Genomic DNA, 22,168 nt, shown 5'->3' on the forward strand with positions numbered 1-22,168 from the left:
TATCTAGTGTGCCTATGATATTTTTTTCACATGGTTTTGGCTTTGACATGTTTGGTATGTGGAAATGTGTTTGTGGTGATGACTAGACTTTGTACTACAAGATTTGGTTATTTCCTATGATATGTAGTTTGTTTTTGAATAAAGGATTAACAATGGGCCCTAACTTCTGTGGAGTGGCAATCAGAGTTGGCTTGTAACACACTGCTCCTAGTTACTTACCCTAAAATGAAGTCGCTCCTTTGCCATCCAATCTTGCGATTAGGGTTGGGTGAGAAAGGTGCAGTGCAAGTTCCTGAGACCTTGTGTCCCATGGCAGTCAGGGGGTCCCATGGAGTGTCGGTGGGAGGAGGAGTCCTGTGGTGGGGTCGGGGGTGGGGGGGGGGGGAGGTCAGATCTATAGTCACCCTGAATTTATAAATTGTTTTAATTCTTCTAACTTTTTCTGGATAACTATTGATGCAAGACAATTGGTGATGTGTTGGGTGCTCTGGATCCGTGGAAGACATACAGGCCACCAACACTTAAAATAGTACAACACTATTTTATTAAGTTAGAAACTGTTGAACATGCTTTCACTGTGGGTTAACACGATGTTAGATTAAACTAAAGACCTATGCCTGTCCTAACCAGTCTATGCACTCAGCACATGGTGAAGATCTGTGCTGTAAGCTGTATGCTCTGCCCTTCTGAGAGGCTGCATCCCGAATGAGCGGGAACTTTGATGCCCTCTGATGCCCACTATATATGTCTATATAGTGAGTGTGCTCTAACTGGTGATTGGCTGCGGTGTGGTGTGTGTTGATTGGTCTTGCTGTGTGTCCATCAGTGTGTGTGTCTGCACCATGATATACTGGTGTATATTATGACAATCGGAACAATCCAAAGTTTGAAATTTAAGTAGCATTTTCGGAGGGTTCCCAGAGCAGGCCAATTGTTGACAGAAATTAGATCTTCCTGATCAATTGCTATGCAATCCTTACCTTGGAAATTCCAGGGAGGGGGATTCCCAGTGTGTTTTTGGGGTGCCTCCTCCCCAGGTGCAATGGCCCAGAAGCTATGGGCCATATTTCTGTTAGCCAGCCCCACAGTATATTGCAGATGATGGGGATCAGGGAAACTAAAACAGTTCTCCATTAGAGTTTAGTCTTGGCACAGGCATTCTGAGAAATCCCTAGAATTTCTTTAAATGTCAGCACAACAACCAGGAGTTACGTGAATGTGACAGACGGATGGGCTGCATCAAAACAAGACATAGACGTTATGTTGCAGTACAGGAGCAGGTTATCGAACAGCAGCAATGAGTCATAAAGCCATAGGGAGCAAGCCACTACATAACACAGGAACAAGACGCTAGAGGCAGTGTCAAGTTACAGAACAGCAATAAGTCATAGATAGGGCTAACAAAAAAAATCCATACCAAACTGGGGTGACAAATACCTGAAGGTGTCCATAACCTGATTATGACAAATGATGTTATCTTCTTGTTATAATAACTGACATCCTGATCCATTCTTGGCGTAATTATAGTGAGTGTTGGAATTCAGACATGAAGAAGGTGAAGATGTTATGGTGTCTATCTTTCACTGACTGTCAGTGTGTGGTCAAGCTTTAGCACCTTATGAGAGTAATGTGCCTTATCCCATTAAAATATGGCAAACCACATAGTGACACATTTAAAAGCACCAAATTTCAGCAATAGTCTAACACTGCTTCACTCTCCAGGCTGCCTGCAAGCCATGTTGTCAAGAGTCACTCCGTGCTACGTGTCTTATACCTTGTATGTTCTGATTAATTAGAGAGATAGTATTGAAAGACCTGGGGCTCTGGTATTGTTGAACAACTGCGCCAATACAGGAGCTCTCCTGAATTACTGTACCTGCAGCAAACAACCAAAGTAACAATAAATGCAAACAGATTGCTCTCTGGAGTTTCTAATAGCCCTCTGATTGGACTTAAACCTTACAACAACTGTAATAGCTCACGTATTTCAATTTAGTTGCTCTGTACACACCCAGACAACCAGTGAGTAAAGATCGAGAGGTCTTCTCAGTGTCTTTATTGTGCAGATTGGGCAGAAATGATTATGTCTTGCTATTCTCTGCCTTTGGTTTGCATAGCTGTTAAAATCCTGAATAAAATGTTAATTAACAATGTCATAACAGAATTGTATTGCTATCATGTGTTAACTGAGTTTGTCACAAGTTATCACTTATTACTGTTACTGAAAATGTCCGTGGAAAGAAATGTAGTGTCTTCACAATTTCAGGATGTTCCAAACATTTTACAGTCAATTTGGTACTTTTGAAATCTAATCAGTGTAAACTGAGCTTTAACGTACCCAGCTGTGAAACTAACAGAAACTACTTAACTGCCTTTGATGTGGTCCAGAAGCTGTTAATCATAGCTAAATATTTATAAACATTGTGATTAGTTTCACAGCTGACTACTCCAAAGCATGGAAGGATTAGAATGAAACAATGCAAACAGCTGTGTGTGTGTGTGTGAAAGTTGTCAATCACAGCCGTGGAAAAGCAATTTCACACAGAAATGAATTAATGGTTTGCAGATCAAAGCTGAGAGGGGGTTTAAATCCAGCTAACTGATTTTATTCTTTTCAGGAATTGACAGGTGCCTGAGCCAGCAGGTGTATTGCATAAGTGAGTTTCAAAGGAGTCATTTTCTTCGCTGCTTTTATATGGACTGCTCTCTAGCTTCCAGGTAGATATATCTCTTATGGGTGGGAGCTTTCAGGTAGGGGTCTCTCTTGTAGGGGTCTCTAGTGGGAATCTCTTTAATTGGGGGTCTCTCAAATTGGGGGGTCTCTGTTGGGGGGTGGTAGGCAGGTCTTGCATTGTGGGGGGAAGGGTAGCCCTCTGATGGACTTTGGAGAAAACTCCCTTAAAGAGTTACCTCCTTGGCCCACTGCGCAGTCCACTGCATCAGGGTCATGTCTGTCAAGACCTGAACCAATTCCCGCCGACGTGAGTCCCGGCCCAGAGGACCCGAGAATCACGCGGGCCCGGAGAATATGTTGCCTGGCCCGTTAATAGTCTTAATAACCAATTTGCATCCTCCCTTTGGCATGGGGCGTGAACCTCGATCCTGATGCCAGCGGGGGACCGGGGCATCAGAATGCCAATCCCGTTTTCTGCCCGACACTGGATTCTCCGCTGCCGGTAGCAGAGTTCCTTATGTGGCGGATAATCCTGCCAATACTCCATTTGAGGCAAATCAATGTTTTATAGACGCTCACTGCAACAGCCTTACTTTTGAACTCTATGCTCTTTCCAAGGGCTGGTGCAGACTCAATGGACCTAATGGCCTCCTTCTGCAATGTAAATTCTATTATTCTATACTTCAAGTTACAAAGTCTGGGTTCCATAAGGCTTCTTTACCACTTTCTCAACTTGCCCAGGCATTTTCAATGCTTTTTGCACGAATACCCCCGATCTTTGCTCCTACAACTCCTTTACAACTGTATTCATTAGTTTCTATTGGCTCTTCATTCTTCCTCCCTAAATGTTTCACTTCACAGTTCTCCATATTAAATTTCATCTGCCGTGTGTCCATCCATTCTACCAAACTGTTTGTGTCCCCGCGAAATCTATCGCTATCCTCCTCATAGCTCATTATACTTCCAAGTTTTGGGGCAGCTGCAAGATTTGAAGACATGCCTGGTACACCAAAGTCTACATCATTACGATCATGAAAAGAAGCTATCCTGGTGCCTTCCCCTGTTCACTACTGCCCTCTGTTTTCAATTACTCAGTCAAGTTTGTATCCATGCTGCCTCTGTTCCTTTTATTCTATTCAACTTTGCTGGAAAACAAGAGCAGTGTGAGAGGTGTAAAAAGTTGTCATTCTCTGATCTTGACTACTTGTGTGAGGTCCCTGAAGTGTTTTTGGCACTTTGTAGGCACCAAACTCAGCGAATTGAAGTCCATAGTCACCTGTTCCCATTGCCTTCAATCAAGGTCCATCTCCCCTGACGGTGGGATATGGAAAATCCCATGGCACTATTTTAAAGAAGAGTAGGAGAGTTGTCCTGGCCCACATTCATCCCTCAACCAATGTCATTGAAAAGCAGGTTATCCAGTCATTTTCGCTTTGTTGTTTATATGAGTTCCCTGTGCTCAAATTGGCTTATGTGTCTCCTATATTACAACAATGGCTACTCTTCAAGTACATCATTGGCTGCAAAGCATTTTGGAACGTTTGGTGGTCATGAACTATATAAATGCAAGCCTTTCTTTCTTCTCTCTGTCCCTCATTCTCGTAACCTCTTTGATACACCAGCTCTGTACTTTGATTTCCCACAGGGCGTATCATTGCATTTTCCCTAATTGAAAGATCGAGATCAGATGGTTTGGCAAAGTTTTATTTCAAATGACAGAATTCCTGTAGAATCTGTCAACTTTCTCTGATCAGTAACTGCGATGAATTGGGGCGGAAATAAGAGTTAAGAGTTGTGAGAAGCCGCAACTTAGAATTTTACCTTTTCCAAGGAATAAACAGCTATGAGGGGCTGGTTTAGCACAGTGGGCTAAACAGCTGGCTTATAATGCAGAACAAGTGCGGGTTCAATTCCTGTACCGGCCTCCCCGAACAGGCGGCAGAATGTGGCGACTGGGGGCTTTTCACAGTAACTCCATTGAAGCCTACTTGTGACGATAAGTGATTATTATTATTATTCAGAGCCCTCTGGCCCCTGTGGAAGCAATACCTCTCCTCTACTCGGCCTCCTGCACCAAGGTATTCAACACCACATCAAAGAACCAGAGAGCCCCTTCTGTGACCTGCCGCACCTTTGCAGTTTTATTGCTTCCATCAAAGACTTTTGAAACATCTGTTGCAGCCTGAGTGCACCTTCCCATTAAGTGGGACGTCTTCAAAAGTATTGTGCTAGTTATATGCCACATTAGCCACTTCTCGTCCTGGGCCCCCTACTGAATATGCACCCCGTCAACAGCAGAATCCATGCTGGGCAGCATGCTGTAGTCATGGTGATAATCAGCCAGCAGGTTTGTCTGCTGCCTGCTTCAACTTGACTGGGTGATGGGTAGTCGATCATCGTGATACCTGTGCCTGAAAACAAGCATGATCCAATTGTTATCCCCTCCCCAAACTGGGTGACAGCAGATTTTCTGTACCCTAAAATGACACAACGTTCCCTTCTACTGGTCTTTAGCAGCATGGGAAAGGGGTAGGCCACTGAGCCCCTCAAGTTACTCAATTAGATCATGGTTAATCCGTGACTTAACTCAATTTTTCCATCCTGGTTCCATAATGGGCGGCACGGTAGCACTGTGGTTAGCACTGTTGCTTCACAGCGCCAGGGTCCCAGGTTCAATTCCCGGCTTGGCTCACCGTCTGTGCAGAGTTTGCACGTTCTCCCTGTGTCTGCGTGGGTTTCCTCTGGTTTCCTCCCACAAGTCCCGAAAGACGCACTGTTAGGTGAATTGGATATTCTGAATTCTCCCTCTGTGTACCCGAACAGGCGCTGGAATGTGGCGACTAGGGGCTTTTCACAGTAACTTCATTGCAGTGTTAATGTAAGCCTATTTGTGACAATGAATATTATTTATTTATTTAGTTGTGCCTACATATGGCCCGGGAAACTGCCAATCTGCAAAAGAGGCTTTGTATCTAACATGCATTGAGATCAATCTGCCATTTCTTTTTGTGCTTAGCTACAATGTGCTCAAAGGATTCTAATACTTAAATGTGTGCTAAATGCTGTCACTTTTACTTGAGATGTTCAGCCCCACATTTTGACAAAAGGAAAAGGCAGGTGCATCTGCATCTGAGGCCATCTGACCCAATGCACTGTTACCAAGGAGGAACATTTACCTCTTTCCATCGTGTTTCACCTCATCCCATCTGCGTATCCTTTCATATCTTTCTCCATCATGCGTTTATCTAGCTGCCCCTTAGTTATTTGAATTCCCAGCTACTCCTTGTGGCTGTGAATTCCGTATTTGAACCATTCTTTGGATAATGAGATTTCTCTCAAATTCCCCATTGATGACTATTTATAAAAGCCAGTTCTGGCCTGTTTGATAAGTCAACACACCTTCTCTCTGTCCATCTGTGTCACTGGGCTTTCCCTGTCAAACTGTTTCACTGGGCTATATCAAGGAGTTGCATCTTCACTTCTTCACCAAAGAAACTGTGGCAGAGCTCTGCTGATTCCTGTAGATGACCTACAAACTGTGCATACTATGGAGGTAGCTCGACTGAAAGTCACTATTTTTATCAACTGCTATGTAATTGATTTTGTTCGATCTGCCTGTGCTGACCTTTGTCAAGGCAGTGAATCAGCAATGCTAATGATTTGATTTCCAGAGGTAGATGTTCTATCTCATTTTTACAATTGATGTGTCCCTAAACATGTTGAATTCGAACCCATTGTTCGCAGGTTCCTTCAAGACCCTTGCCCACTTTCATCTGCAACACCTCTCAACCCAATCCCCGACACTCCTCTGATGTTGGTTTCCTGTGTGCCTACTTTTTCTTGTTCCAATGTTGGTGGCGGAACTCCCAACATTTTGGCCCTAGTGTTTGGAGCATCCTCTCTAAATCTTTCACCTTTAGAAAGCTCCTTAAAACACATGTTTTTCAAATGAGTTGCAATATTGCAAAGCTGTTCATCAATGCACGGAATTGCTCTTGTTACTTCTCACAATTCATTTGAAAAGAATTCTGTTTAGAACACTTTAAATATGGACCTAATGGAAAATGTATATGCTTATTGTTATGCCCACACTATATAAATGTGAACTTATGAAGTATGTACCCCAAAATGGGCAGTTCCTGTAAAACACAATGGAGTTGAGAGATCAGGTGACCTTTCGTTTCCTTCCAATACACATGGAACTGCAAACACTCTGAGTTAATCTTCAGACAAGTCCTGACAAAATCTTTAAAATGCAAATGACCTTTCTGGGCATATCTGAGAAATCATCAAAGTATAACTAATTCCTCTTGTTGTTCCTGACTGTACTCTCCAATGAATTAAAGGACTATCACAATGGTATTGGAAGACTCTTCAACTCCACTGTTGAAGTCCAGAAAATCAATATGAATAACTCTATTTTATCAGGTTGATATGTGGATAGGGGTACCCAAATGTCATTGTCTCACATTGGCCCACCCATCAGAAAGTATTTTTAAGGACAATACAAAGAGATGCTCTGGTACATGTTAGAATCTAGATTTCTGATAAGGGTTTTTAATGAGACATATTCCTCTCAGACGGAGACAGAAGCATCAAGACCAGTGAGGAAAAATAACCTCTGTCTTAGAAGCACCAGTGGGCAGAGACTCAGGTTGACCTTGACCTCTCGACCTGAGGAACTATAGAGGTCTTTGCTACGGGGTTTTGCAGCCTGACTCGAGTGGAACATGAAAACTCTGCTACTGAGAACATCAAATAACAAGTCAGTCTTGCTAAACCTCCAGATTCTTTTCTTCAGTGGCCAAAGAAAAGGTTTACAGACCTGAATTGTTTCAAGTTTTCACCCCAGGGAAAAGCAAGAGTATCTGAGAATCTTTTCTTGTGCGTTTGCGTGTGTGTATCTGTATGAGTGTGAGAGTGGGTGTAGTCACGTATGCATTTGCGTGCTGAATAACAAATATTTATCTTTCTTATAATTTATGAGAAAACCTGTCATTTGTCTGTTGCTGTCAGTTACAGTATTCAGAGTTTAACACTGTAATGGAAAGGAGCAGGGTTAATTTAAGCAGCCCTGATTTCCTCTCTCACCACCCGTCTGGAAACAGAAAGGTGTTTTGATTTTGATTCCCCCCTTTATAAGCAGTGGCGTATTTCCCAACCTCCCAGTTTTGGTGTGACCGACTTCTGTTAATAACCCCACAGCACACTTGAGATCGGGTAAGCTCAGGTGGGTAGTTTATTTGCCCACACTCAAACAAGAGAGGAGGGTCACAATGTAGCCTCCTTTGTCACTCATAAAACAAAAGAGGGGTGAGGGGGGGTCGAGAAATAAGATTTACGGGGCCAAGACCGCAGAATAAAAAAATATTCTTTCATATATGTCTAGAGTCAGTATTGAATGGTGCATTCCTTCACCATGGGCAGACTGAAAACTGATGCTGCATAGTTCACTTTTCTGGTAGAGGTTACTTCCACAATGCAATAAGCATGGAGAGATGAATTAGTGTTGCAGGCAATAGTATAGAGGTTCAGAAGTTTCAGTAGAAATAGCGTTAGATGATGGGGGTGGGGTGGAGGGGGGGGTGGAGGCGGGTGCAGATATTCAAATCTGGACAGAACCCTTTTCCAGAGCTGCTGTTTGCTAAATGCAAAATGACAAATTGCTTGACAGTATTACAGGTCCCACCAGCTAGGGGGTCATGTCACGTGACTCCGATCTGTCCTTTTTGGCTTTGACAAAAGATGCATATTCCTTTGTCTGTATTCTTGAGATTGCTAATGTTCCAATCATTAAGAATTTCAAAAGAGGTTGCAGGGTCCTATGTCTTGGCAGACAGGCAGCTTATGAAGTGTAGATGGCTTTTGCAGAATTCAGAATTCTTTTGAATTTGATCTCTGCAGCCACAGGTTTCATCAGAGAAGCTTCAGAGATAACGAGGTATCGGCTTCTACGATACTGTCTTTTGTTGGGCGGCACGGTAGCACAGTTGTTAGCACTGTTGCTTCACAGCACCAGGGTCCCAGTTCCCGGCTTGGGTCACTATCTGTGCCGAGTCTGCACGTTCTTCCCGTGTCTGCGTGGGTTTCCTCCGGGTGCTCCGGTTTCCTCCCACAAGCCCCAAAAGACGTGCTGTTAGGTCAATTGGACATTCAAATTCTCCCTCAGCGTCCCCGAACAGGCGCTGGAGTGTGGCGACGAGGGGATTTTCACAATAACTTCATTGCAGTGTTAAGGTAAGCCTACTTGTGACAATAATAAATATTATTATTATATTAGGGACTACAGGCATACATAGCTTCAGCCTTTTAAAAATCTTTGTCCAGTTCTTAAAATGTTTTGAATTAGCCATGATGATGTGTGTATAATTTCATAAAAATATAGAACGCGATCGAATGACCTCGTTACACCCGACATGGTGATGCAACGAGGCCGTTAAATCTCACGCGCAATCTCTCACGAGATTTGCGATGCTCACAACGCCCCACGAGATCTGGCACCTGGGCACCTTGGCACGTCCAGTCTGGCACCTTTGCAATGTCTGCCTGACACACTGGCACTACCACCTGAGCACCCTGGTAGTGCCCTGCCATTATGAGGTGGGGAGAGTGGGCAGGGGGCTCGAGGAGCCCCAACAGGTAATTTGGGCTTTGGAAAGGGGTCCGGATGCCGCAGTGGGGAGTCCAAGGGGGGTTGAGAGATTGGGCGGCATTTAAAAATGGCGCCCTGATCTCTTCCTGCACTCATCAGTGCAGGAAGCGAGGCAAATGTGACCTCCGCGGGGCATTCCTTGCCGAGTGTCCCGTTTGATAGCGGGGTCATTCTTGATGCTGCAGGTGCCGAGAAACAACCCGCTAAACAGACCCAAAGCAAGACCTTTTTCCCCCCATTAAATCAAGCCCATAGTGTGAGCCCTTAGCTCCGTTACAAAACAATTTTAAAAAAAACATGCTGCCTTTGGTCAGTCAAGAGCGGAAAAAAGGAAAACATAGGATTATAGGAATTAGGAGCAGAAATGGGCAATTCAGCCCCTCAAGCCTACTCTGCAATTCAATCAGATCATGGCTGATCTCTTCCTGGTCTCAAATCCACCTCCCTACCTGTTCCCCATATCCCTTTAACCTGTTTTTAAAATCAAAAATATTTCTATCTCCTTCTTGAAACCTTTTAATGATTCAGACTCCACTATATTATGGGGCAGCGGTTTCCACAAATTCACCACCCTCTACGAGACGTAGTTCCTCCTCATCTCAGTTCTAAATCTACCGCCTCTCAAACTCAACCTCATTCTAGATTGCCCCACAAGGGTCTATGTTTTGGTCTATGTTTACTTTATCAATCCCTTTTAAATATTTTATGTACAAACTGTTTAATCTCTCCTCATACGTCAACCCTTTGATCCTCGGAATCAATCTGGTGAACCTCCTGTGAACTGCCTCCAATGCCACCATATCCTTCCTCAGATAAGGAGGCCAAAACTGGACAATACTCCAGATGTGAGATCACCAACACCCTATACAATTGCTTTTATACTCCAGTCCTTTTGCAATAAACACTAACATTCCATTTGCCTTTTGAATTACATGCTGTACCTGCATACCGACTTTCTATGATTCATGAACAAAGACACCCAGATCCCTCTGCCCAGACAAAATTTGAATCTGCTTTCCATTTAGATAATAATTTGCCTTTCTACTTTTTTAGACCAAAATGGATAACCTCGCACTTATCTACATTGAACTCCATCTGCCAGATTTTGGCCCAATCTCCTAGCCTATCAATAATCTGTCTGTAAAATTTTTATATCCGTCTGGTGGTGACATGCAGGCTTCATTCTTTTGGCCCTTTTCACCCAGATTTTGGGGGAAATTTTATATGATTGATTGTTAGAAAAGTTGCAGCAACCAAAGGATGTTGAAATCCCAGAAAAAGAATCCAGGGAGAAAGGATGCAGGCGATAGTCTGCCAGATAGCTCGGTGGGGAGTTCAGTGGGAGGAAAGATGGCGGTAGCAAGCTCGCCGGGTGGGGCGGCACCGATAACAGTGGGTAAGCTGGCCGAAGTGATAACAGGGGAGTTTGAGCGGCTGTTTGGCAAGCATTTCGACAGGCATCGAAAGGAGATGATGGCCTCGCTCAAGGAGTGGGTGGATGAGACTCTTGCCCTGATAAAGGAGGCTGTGTCAAATATGCGACGGAGGTGCGGAAGCAAGGGGAGGTGTAGAAGGGGGTGGGGGTGGAGATGGCATTGTCGCAGCACAGCGACCAGTTCACCTCGATGGGTGAGGAGCTGCGGAGGGCGGTGGAAAGTAAAAACGGATTGAGAGCCAAAGCGAAGGACCTGGGGAACAGGTCTCGAAGGCAGAATCTGAAGATCGTGGAACTGCCTGAGGTGATGGAGGGCTGGAGGCGATGTTTGCCAAGTTGTTGGGGGGGTGGGGGGGGAAGACCCCTACCTCTATGATCTGGACAGGCCTCACTAGATACTCCAGCCGAAACCAAAGGCAAATGAACCACCAAGAGAAGCGATAGTTTTCTTCCATAGCCACCAGGTGAAAGAAAAGGTGTTGAGGTGGGCAAAGCTGAATCGAGAGGCAGTGGGATTTGTTTATACCAGGATCTCATGGCAGAGGTGGCAAGAAAGCGGTCGACCTTTGGTCAGGCTAAGGCGGTGTTGTTTAAAAGTAACGTGAGGTTTGGGGTAGTCTACCCGGCAAAACTGAGGGTCACACATAACTCCAGGGACTATTACTTTGAGATGGTGGAGGAGGCAGAGGCATTCATGAAGACTGGATGACTGGGAGTAAATTGACTTTAGACTTTGGTTGTTGTTATCTTTTTATCTATTTTCTTTCTTTCAGAATGTATTTGGGAGGGGATGGTTTTGGGACTTTGGAGTAATTTGTTGGGATTTATTTCTTCTGAGTTTGGGGATTATTTTGTTGGAGATTTGGGAAGGTCTGGGTGCGGGGGGGCTTTGTTTTGGTTTACTTTTTGAGATTGGGTTGGGGTCCTGGCAGGGGCCACCTCGTTAGCAAACATATGTTGGCTAGTGAACGGGAGCAAGGTGGGGTTAGGGTCCGCGCTTGTTGGAACCTGTATGGACAGGTTTCGATGGGCCTTGGAGGTGTGAATGATGGGGGAATGGGAACAATATTGGGAGAAGTGGTTGAGAGAGTACATGGCTGGGGGGGCTCCTGGGAAGGGGGGATGGGTAGGTGGCTGACGGTGACTAGGGGTAGGGCTGCATCCCGCTGGCCGTGCAGGGCCAGGAGTAGCCGTTATGACTGATCAGAGGAGCGGGACGGGGGCAAGGTGGGGCTTTGTGTTATTTTTTCTTTGCTATGTTGTGTGCTTAAAATGTTAAAATATCAAAAACTTGAATAAAAATATATTTTTTAAAGTCTTCACTGCCTGCTTTCCCACCTATTTTAGTATCATCCACAAATTGTGCTATGTTACACTCTGTCACTGCTTATTGATCATTGATTATAGACTGTAAACAGTTGAGGTCTGAGGACTGACCCCTGCGGCACCCCGCTAGCTACAGTTCGACAGCCAGAGAAGGACCCATTTATCCCAACTCTCTGCTTTCTGTCAGTCAGCTTTCAATTCAAACTAGTACTCTACCCCCAATCCCCTGCGATCTCACCTTCTGGATCAGTTTTTTATGCAGCACCTTATTAAATGCCTTCTGGAAGTCTAGATATATCACATCCACAGGTTCTCCATTATCCACCTGCTGGTTACGTCCTCAAAGAACTCCAGCAAGTTTGTCAAGCATGACTTGCCCTTCATAAAACCATGCCGACAATGATGGATTGAGCTTCGTCTTTCCAAATGTTCAGTCACCTCCTCCTTAATGATCAATTCCAGCAACTTCCCCCAACAGAGATAAAGCTAACCAGTCTATAGTTTCCTAATTTTTGCCTCTCTCCCTTTTTGAATAGGGGCATCACATTCCAATCCACCGGGACCCTTCCAGAATCCAGGGAATTCTGACATATCATTTTTTGAAACATTTTGTTTTTTATAAATTTAGAGTACCCAATTCATTTTTTGAATGGGCAATTTAGCGAGTCCAATCCACCTAGCCTGCACATCTTTGGGTTGTGGGGGCGAAACCCATGCAAACACGGGGAGAATGTGCAAACTCAACACAGACAGTGACCCAGTGCCAGGATCGAACCTGGGACTTCGGCCCCGTGAGGCATCAGGGCTAACCCACTGCGCCACCGTGCTGCCCGAATTCTGGCATATCAAAGAACAAAGAACAAAGAAAAGTACAGCACAGGAACAGGCCCTTCGGCCCTCCAAGCCCGTGCCGACCATGCTGCCTGACTAAACTACAATCTTCTACACTTCCTGGGTCCGTATCCCTCTATTCCCATCCTATTCATGTATTTGTCAAGATGCCCCTTAAATGTCACTATCGTCCCTGCTTCCACCACCTCCTCCGGCAGCGATTTCCAGGCACCCACTACCCTCTGTGTAAAAAACTTGTCTCGTACATCTACTCTAAACCTTGCCCCTCGCACCTTAAACCTATGCCCCCTAGTAATTGACCCCTCTACCCTGGGGAAAAGCCTCTGACTATCCATTCTGTCTATGCCCCTCATAATTTTGTAGACCTCTATCAGGTCGCCCCTCAACCTCCGTCGTTCCAGTGAGAACAAACCGAGTTTATTCAACCGCTCCTCATAGCTAATGCCCTCCATACCAGGCAACATCCTGGTAAATCTCTTCTGCACCTTCTCTAAAGCCTCCACATCCTTCTGGTAGTGTGGCGACCAGAATTGAACACTATACTCCAAGTGTGGCCTAACTAAGGTTCTATGCAGCTGCAACATGACTTGCCAATTCTTATACTCAATGCACCGGCCAATGAAGGCAAACATGCCGTATGCCTTCTTGACTACCTTCTCCACCTGTGTTGCCCCTTTCAGTGACCTGTAGACCTATACACCTAGATCTCTCTGACTTTCAATACTCTTGAGGGTTCTGCCATTCACTGTATATTCCCTACCTGCATTAAACCTTCCAAAATGCACTACCTCACATTTGTCTGGATTAAACTCCATCTGCCATCTCTCCACCCAAGTCTCCAGACAATCTAAATCCTGCTGTATCCTCTGACAGTCCTCATCGCTATCCGCAATTCCGCCAATCTTTGTGTCGTCTGCAAACTTACTAATCAGACCAGTTACATTTTCCTCCAAATCATTTATATATACTACAAACAGCAAAGGTCCCAGCACTGATACCTGCGGAACACCACTAGTCACAGCCCTCCAATTAGAAATGCATCCTTCCATTGCTACTCTCTGCCTTCTATGACCTGGCCAGTTCTGTATCCACCTTGCCAGCTCACCCCTGATCCCGTGTGACTTCACCTTTTGTACTAGTCTACCCTGAGGGACCTTGTCAAAGGCCTGACTGAAGTCCATATAGACAACATCCACTGCCCTACCTGCATCAATCATCTTTGTGACTTCTTCAAAAAACTCTATCAAGTTAGTGAGACACGGCCTCCCCTTCACAAAACCATGCTGCCTCTCACTAAGACATCCATTTGCTTCCAAATGGGAGTAGATCCTGTCTCGAAGAATTCTCTCCAGTAATTTCCCTACCACTGATGTAAGGCTCACTGGCCTGTAGTTCCCTGGATTATCCTTGCTACCCTTCTTCAACAGAGGAACAACATTGGCTATTCTCCAGTCCTCCGGGACATCACCTGAAGACAGTGAGGATCCAAAGATTTCTGTCAAGGCCTCAGCAATTTCCTCTCTAGCCTCCTTCAGTATTCTGGAGTAGATCCCATCAGGCCCAAGGGACTTATCTACCTTAATATTTTTCAAGACGCTCAACACCTCGTCTTTTTGGATCTCAATGTGACCCAGGCTATCTACAAACCCTTCTCCAGACTCAACATCCACCAATTTCTTCTCTTTGGTGAATACTGATGCAAAGTATTCATTTTGTACCTCACCCATTTCCTCTGGCTCCACACATAGATTCCGTTGCCTATCCTTCAGTGGGCCAACCCTTTCCCTGGCTACCCTCTTGCTTTTTATGCACGTGTAAAATGCCTTGGGATTTTCCTTAACCCTATTTGCCAATGACTTTTCGTGACCCCTTCTAGCCCTCCAGACCCCTTGCTTAAGTTCCTTCCTACTTTCCTTATATTCCACACAGGCTTCATCTGTTCCCAGCCTTTTAGCCCTGACAAATGCCTCCTTTTTCTTTTTGACGAGGCCTACAATATCTCTCGTTATCCAAGATTCCCGAAAATTGTCGTATTTATCCTTCTTCCTCACAGGAACATGCCTGTCCTGAATTCCTTTCAATTGACACTTGAAAGCCGTCCACATGTCGGATGTTGATTTACCCTCAAACATCCGCCCCCAATCTAGGTTCTTCAGTTCCCACCTAATATTGTTATAATTAGCTTTCCCCCAATTTAGCACATTGGCCCTAGGACCCCTCTTATCCTTGTCCACCAGCACTTTAAAACGTACTGAATTGTGGTCACTGTTCCCGAAATGCTCCCCTACTGAAACTTCTAACACCTGGCCGGGCTCTATCCCCATTACCAGGTCCAGTACAGCCCCTTCCCTAGTTGGACTGTCTACATATTGTTTTAAGAAGTCCTCCTGGATGCTCCTTACAAACTCTACCCCATCTAAGCCCCTGGCACTAAGTGAGTCCCAGTCAATATTGGGGAAGTTGAAGTCTCCCATTACAACAACCCTGTTGTTTTTACTCTTTTCCAAAATCTGTCTACCTATCTGCTCCTCTATCTCCCGCTGGCTGTTGGGAGGCCAGTAGTAAACCCCCAACATTGTGACTGCACCCTTCTTTTTCCTGATCTCTACCCATATAGCCTCACTGCCCTCTGAGGTGTCCTCCCGTAGTACAGCTGTGATATTCTCCCTAACCAGTAGCGCATATCATAACCAATGCATCCATTATCTCTGCTGCCACCTTCATTAATACCCACAGGTGCAGGCCATCAGGTCCTGGAGACTTATCACACTTTAATCCCATTAGTTTACTCAATACCACCTCCCTAGTGATGCTTATTGTGCTAAGTTCCTCTGCATTAATTGCAGTTCTTGGAAAAATGTTATTATCCTCTACCGTGAAGACAGAAGCAAAATAAAGGTGAAGACAGAAGAAAAATATTGGTTCAGTGCCTCCGGCATTTCTGTGTTCCCCATTATTACCTCACCAATATCGTCCTCTAAAGGGCCAACATTTGCTTTAGCTATTCTCTTCCTCTTTATATACTTCTGGAAGCTTTTGGCATCAGTATTTATGTTTTCTGTTAGTTTCCTTTCATAGCTCATCTTAGATCGTTTGATTTTATTTTTAGTAGCCTTTTGCTGAACATTAAAGTTCTTCTAATTCTCCAGCTTACCACTAGCTTTTGCAGTATGGTATGCCCTAGTTTTTGTCTTTATATCTTCTTTTACTTCCTTTTTTAGCCATGGAACATTTTTCTCCCTTTTACAATTCCTCTTCCTCTCAGGAATATATTTTAATTGGAAGGTATTTAATATCTCCCTGAACATCTGCCATTGTTCCTCAACTGTCCTATCCTCAAGTATTTGTGCCCAGTCTACTTGGGCCAACTCTTTCCTCAGGCCTGTATAATTACCTCTACCCAACGCTAAAATTATAGTATGGCACTCTGTCTTTCTCTCAATCTGAATTTGAAATTCTAGCATGCTGTGATCACTCCTTCCAAGAGGATCCTTAACAACAAGATTATTTATCAACACTTCTTCATTACATAATACTAAATCTAAAATAGCCTGCTCCGAGTTAGCTCCATAACATATTGCTCTAAGAAACAATCCCTATTACACTCTATGAAATCTCCCTCGAGGCTACCCTTGCCAATTTGATTAATCCGGTCACTATACATGTTAAAATCACCCATGATTACCGTTGTGCCCTTATTGCAAGCCATTCCTCTGGCTTGTGAGAAACCATTCCTATCATCTCTCCTATGTCTGTAACATTTATAGCTGGTGCTTTTGCAGCCAAGAATATCAATTCTAAGTTGCTTTACACCATCACTTCCTATTGTGAAGGAATTTTTCCTCACGGATGTTATTTAATGACTTCCTGTCACATTAATGTGACATTCTGCAGCAAAATCCCATTAGAATTATATATTCTTAACCTTAAAAGCAACATAGTAAGAGATTGTTGGCAATTAAGTCTGAAAAACAGCCACAGGGCAAAATAAAGGAACACATGTTCACATTACATTTTCATCAGCACAGAGGCAGGAGGGGGGGCTGTTGTTCCTTTTTAAAAAAAACATTTCATCGAAGGCATTTTAAAATATTTACAAACATAAAACGGGAAAACCAAAAGGCCAAAGGAAATACAGACCACCATACCAGGCCACAAAACCCTCACCTCCCCTCAGAAACTACCCATCCGCCCGTCTACCGCCCCGGCATCCGCCTTCTTTTTCCAACTTTTCGTCCCATCCCATGCAGAAACTACCATCCGAACAAAAAAAAACCCACGACCACCACCCCTCCCACTGATGACTTAATCCTCCTTGAAGAAAAGAATAAACGGTCTCAACCTCGAAGTGAAACCATCCTCCACTCCACGAATGATGAACTTGATCTTTTCCAACTGCAGAAAACCTGCCATGTTGCTCACCCATACCTTACCTTGCCTTCTGCGGCTCCAAATCCCGCCAACACAACAAAATACGTCTCCATGCTATCAGCGAGGCAAAGGCCAAACATCGGCCTCTCTCTGCACCTGCACTCCTCGATCCTCCGATGCTCTAAATATCGCCACCTCCGGACTCGGAGCAACCTCTGCCCACAAAACCTTTGCCCTGACCTCCTAAAAGGCCTTCCAGAATCCCCTCAACCTTTGGCAAGCCTAGAACATATATGAACATGGTTCGCCGGCCTCCCTGCTCACACCGCCCACACCTATCCTCCACTCCAGAAAAGAACTGACTCATCCTTGACAGCTTCATGTGGGCCCAATGCACCACTTAAACTGAATAAGGTTTAGCCTCGCACATGATGAGCATGCATTCACCCTCCATAAGGCTTCCCTCCACACACCAGCCCCCAACCCCCCTCCTAGTTCCTCCTCCATGAGGCACTCTCCCTCTCCATCAACTCCCCATACGTGTCCGCCACTCTGCCCTCCCCAATTTCACCCTCAGATAGAAGCTTAACCTGCAGCACCAGGGCTGGCAGTGTGGGAAACGACGGCACCTCCTTCCAAACAAAGTTCCAAACCTGCAGATACCTGAATCCATTCCCCTTTGGTAACTGATGCATCCCCTCTAGCTCCTCCAAGGCTGCAAACATTTCCCCAATGAATAAATCCCTCAAACATTCTATCCCCGGAAACTCGCGACCAGCTCCGCCGGCACAAACCTAAGATTATCACAGATCGGTGAGCACAAAGACATGCCTTCCAAACCAAAGTGCTGCCTACACTAGTTCCAGACCCTCAGCTCTGATACCACCACCGGGCTCATGGCGTACCTGACTGGCGAGGGTGGAAGGTGCGCCAACAACAGTGCCCTCAAACTGGATCTCCTACACGAGGCCACCTTCTTCTGTCCCAAAACCAAACTCTCCTCCCACTGCCCATTTCTTCACCATAGCAATGTTTGCTGCCCAGTAATAGTTCATCAAATTTGACAGTGGCAACCCCGCACCGCCCCTCACACCACCCCGCCCCATGTCGCACCCTTTCCAGGCACCCCCTCCTAACCCACGATGACTTCCCTGCCCACACAAACCTCAAAATCATACCGTTCACCTTCCTAAAAAAGGACTTTGTGACAAAAATCAGGAGGCTCTGGAACACAAACAAAATCTTTGGCAGCACCGTCATCTTCGCTGTCTACACCCGGCCCGTCAACAACAATGGCCACTTCATTCCCTTCACCAGCCGTGCCAGAGTCAACTTGTGCAGCTGGGCCCAACTCTGCGTCACCTGTACCCTATGGTAGCAAACCCTGCCCCCACCAATCGAAACAGCAATTCCCCTCGCCTCCTTTGCTGCTCCCATGCATTGATTGGAAACACCTCGCTTCTCCCCAAATTCAACCTATACCCTGAGAAGCAGCCACACGCCCCCAGCATCCCCATGATCCTTTTGAACAGCCGAACCGAAATATGCGAATGGAGGTTGTCCGCATACAACAAAACAAAACCCGGTACACCCCCTCCCGGCCACCAGCGCCAGCGCCAACCACGCCCCCTCTGCTCGATGCCCCTCCACCCCCTCGAATTCCTAAGCGCCACTGCCAACGGCTCAATCCCTAAGGCAAAGAACAGCAGGGCAAGTGGACACCCCTGCCTTGTCGCCCGGTACAACCCAAAATAACCTAAGCGCCTTATACAACAGGAAAACCCATTCGACAAACCCCTGTCCAAACCCGAACCTACCCAACACCTCAAACAAATACTCCCATTCGACTCAGTTGAACTCCTTTTCCGCGTTCATTGCCACAACCACTTCAACCACCCGCCCCTCCGAGGACATCATAATAACATTGCGCGACTTGCGCACAATCGCTGACAACTGCCGGCCCCTCACGAACCCCGTCTGGTCTTCCCCTACCACCACCAGCATACACTCCTCTGTTTGCGTCGGCAACACCTTCGCCAACACCTTTGCATCTACATTCAGCAGCGAGATTGGACGAGAAGACCCACAGTGCTCCGGGTCCTTATCGTTCTTTAGGATAAGCGAAATCGAGGCCTGAGGCTGCTTGGTGGGGGAACTCTCCCCTCACCCTGGATTCATCTAACATCTCCATCAACAGGGGCCCCAACTCAATCCCAAACCTTTGATAAAACTCGACTGGGAACCTGTCCGGGCCTGGGGCCTTCCCCGCCTGCACAACCCCACACAGTCCATTATCTCCCTCAGCCCAATCGGGACCCCCAGTCCCTCCACCTTCACCTGTTCAACCCTCGGAAAGTCCAACCCACTTAGAAACCGTCTCATCCCTCCGACTTATACCGCCCCAGATAAAAAGCCTCAAAAATACCATTCACCCCTTTCAGCTCTGATACCACCAGCATCCCTATCCCTCAGTGTTCTTGCAGCTTTCACCAATCAATGCCTCTTAATTCAGGTGGAAAAGGACAATAGAATTCCACCTCCAGTGGGAGCCACCAAATGTACGATCACTCACTACATGCCAGCCGCCGGAAGTCGGGGGGGCCCATTATTCGTGTTTGCGTTCAGAAGATTGCTAAAGTAGATGGAAATTAGTCAGAGGATATCAATAAATTAGTGGGGCAGGTTTTGTGGCTCAGTGATAGCATCCCTACCTCTGCACCAGAGGCTATGGGCTCAAGAAGCTATAATAAGACCATAAGACATAGGAGCAGAATTAGGCCATTCGGCCTATCGAGTCTACACCGCTATTCAATCGTGGCTAAAATGTTTCTCATCCCCATCCTCCTGCCTTCTCCCCATAACCCCTGATCCCCTTATTAAACAAGAACCTATCTATCTCTGTCTTAAAGACACTCAGTGATTTGGCCTCCACAGCGTTCTGCGGCAAAGAGTTCCACAGATTCACCACCCTCTGGCTGAAGAAATTCCTCCTCATCTCTGTTTTAAAAGATTGTCCCTTCAGTCTGAGGCTGTGTCCTCAGGTTCTAGTTTCTCCTACTGGTGGAAACATGCTCTTCACGTCCACTCTATCTAGGCCTCTCAGTATTCTGTAAGTTTCAATAAGATCCCCACTCATCCTTCTAAACTCCATCGGGTACAGACTCAGAGTCCTCAACTGCTCCTCATATGGCAAGTCTTTCATTCCCGCTTGTGAACCTCCTCTTGACCCTCTCCAAGGCGTGCATATCATTCCTTAAATATGGGGCCCAAAACTGCTCACAATATTTCAAATGGGGTCTGACCAAAGCCTTATACAGCCTCAGAAATACATCCCTGCTCTTGTATTCTAGCCCTCTCTGCATGAATGCTAACATTGCATTTGCCTTCCTAACTGCCACCTGAGCCTGCATTTAACCTTAGGAGAATCCTGAATGAGGATTCTAAGTCCCTTTCTGCTTTTGATGCCTTTTCTTATTTAGAAAATCGTTTATGCCTGTATCCTTCCTACCAGAATGCGTGACCTCACAATTTTCCACATTGTATTCCATCTGCCACTTCTTTGCCCACTCTCCTAGCCTGTCCAAGTCCCTGTGCAGCCTTCCTGTTTCCTCACCACAGCCTGTCCCTCTGCATGTCTTTGTATCATCTGCAAACTTAGCCACAGTGCCCTCAGTTGGAACCCCTTCAGACTATGGCTGAATATATTCAAATAGCTGCTTCAACTGGGTTGTTTCAGCCTCTTCCCTGTCTTCAGACACATCTCTTTTCTTTTAACTCTGCTACTTGGAACGAATTGTGGGTCAGAGCTCAGCTTCTCTATCTCTCAATTCTTCCCCAAACTGACTGTCTCTCTGCCTTTCTGGGTTCCACTCACCAAGGCCTCATCTCCCCAAGCTAAAAAAAACAAATTATCTCTGCAGTTGCAAAATCACAGTAACTCCTCAGGGACCTCCCCAGTCAAACCACAGTCCATTAGCCTCGACTGAAAACACATTCCTTCATCAATTTCACCTTCTGTTTCCTGGAAACAAAACAAAATCCTTTTTAAACACATTATAACCCCAGGCTTTTAACCCTTAAATTGCCCAATACTTAAAATCAATATTCCTAGTCTTTCAGTAGTCACAATAGTGAGAAATTGTTTCCACTCATGAGTACACCTAGAACTATTGGGCACAGATTCAAAATAATTGGCAAAATGAGTAGAAGTGATATGAGGAAAAACATTTTCACCCGAAGTGTGGCTGGAGTCTGGAATGAACTTCTTGATAGGATGGTGGAGGCAGGTTCGACCTGGGTATTCAAAAGGGAATTGGATTGCTGTCTGAAAGTAAATAATGTGTAAGATTAGGGGATAATACAAAGGAGTGGAATTAGGTAGAATGCTCTTTCACTGCACCAGTGCAGACTCGATGGGCCAAATGGCCTCCTTCTGCACTGCATCAATTCTGCAATTCTGTGATCAAGAACCACATGACCCTCAAAACAGCTTAGAGAGGCCATGGTGACAATAAGTTGGGTTAAGGTCTGAGAAGAGTAACAGCAAAGGAGAAGCAAATCATTATCAGAAGTAATCAATGTCTGGTCACCACGATTTCTCCGACAAAGTTTGTGGGTGCGATCTACCTGCATGGGAACAAAGTCCCATAACAAGCGTGTTTAGCCGGGTGTTTCCCGCCGCTCGGAGCAGCGGGAAACCCTACATTTTCAAACGGGACTCTGTTCCCATTCGGTTGGTTCAGGGCCTCAGCAGGGAATTCCCCGTCAAGGTCTCACTTAGTCCTAGTCGCTGGAACTCCTCAGCGCAGGAGCAGATCAGGATACCATTTTAAGTGCAATCCCAATGTCTCGCACCCCC

The sequence above is a fragment of the Scyliorhinus torazame genome, chromosome 7 (genome assembly GCF_047496885.1).
Source record: "Scyliorhinus torazame isolate Kashiwa2021f chromosome 7, sScyTor2.1, whole genome shotgun sequence".
In the NCBI taxonomy this organism is placed as follows: domain Eukaryota; kingdom Metazoa; phylum Chordata; class Chondrichthyes; order Carcharhiniformes; family Scyliorhinidae; genus Scyliorhinus; species Scyliorhinus torazame.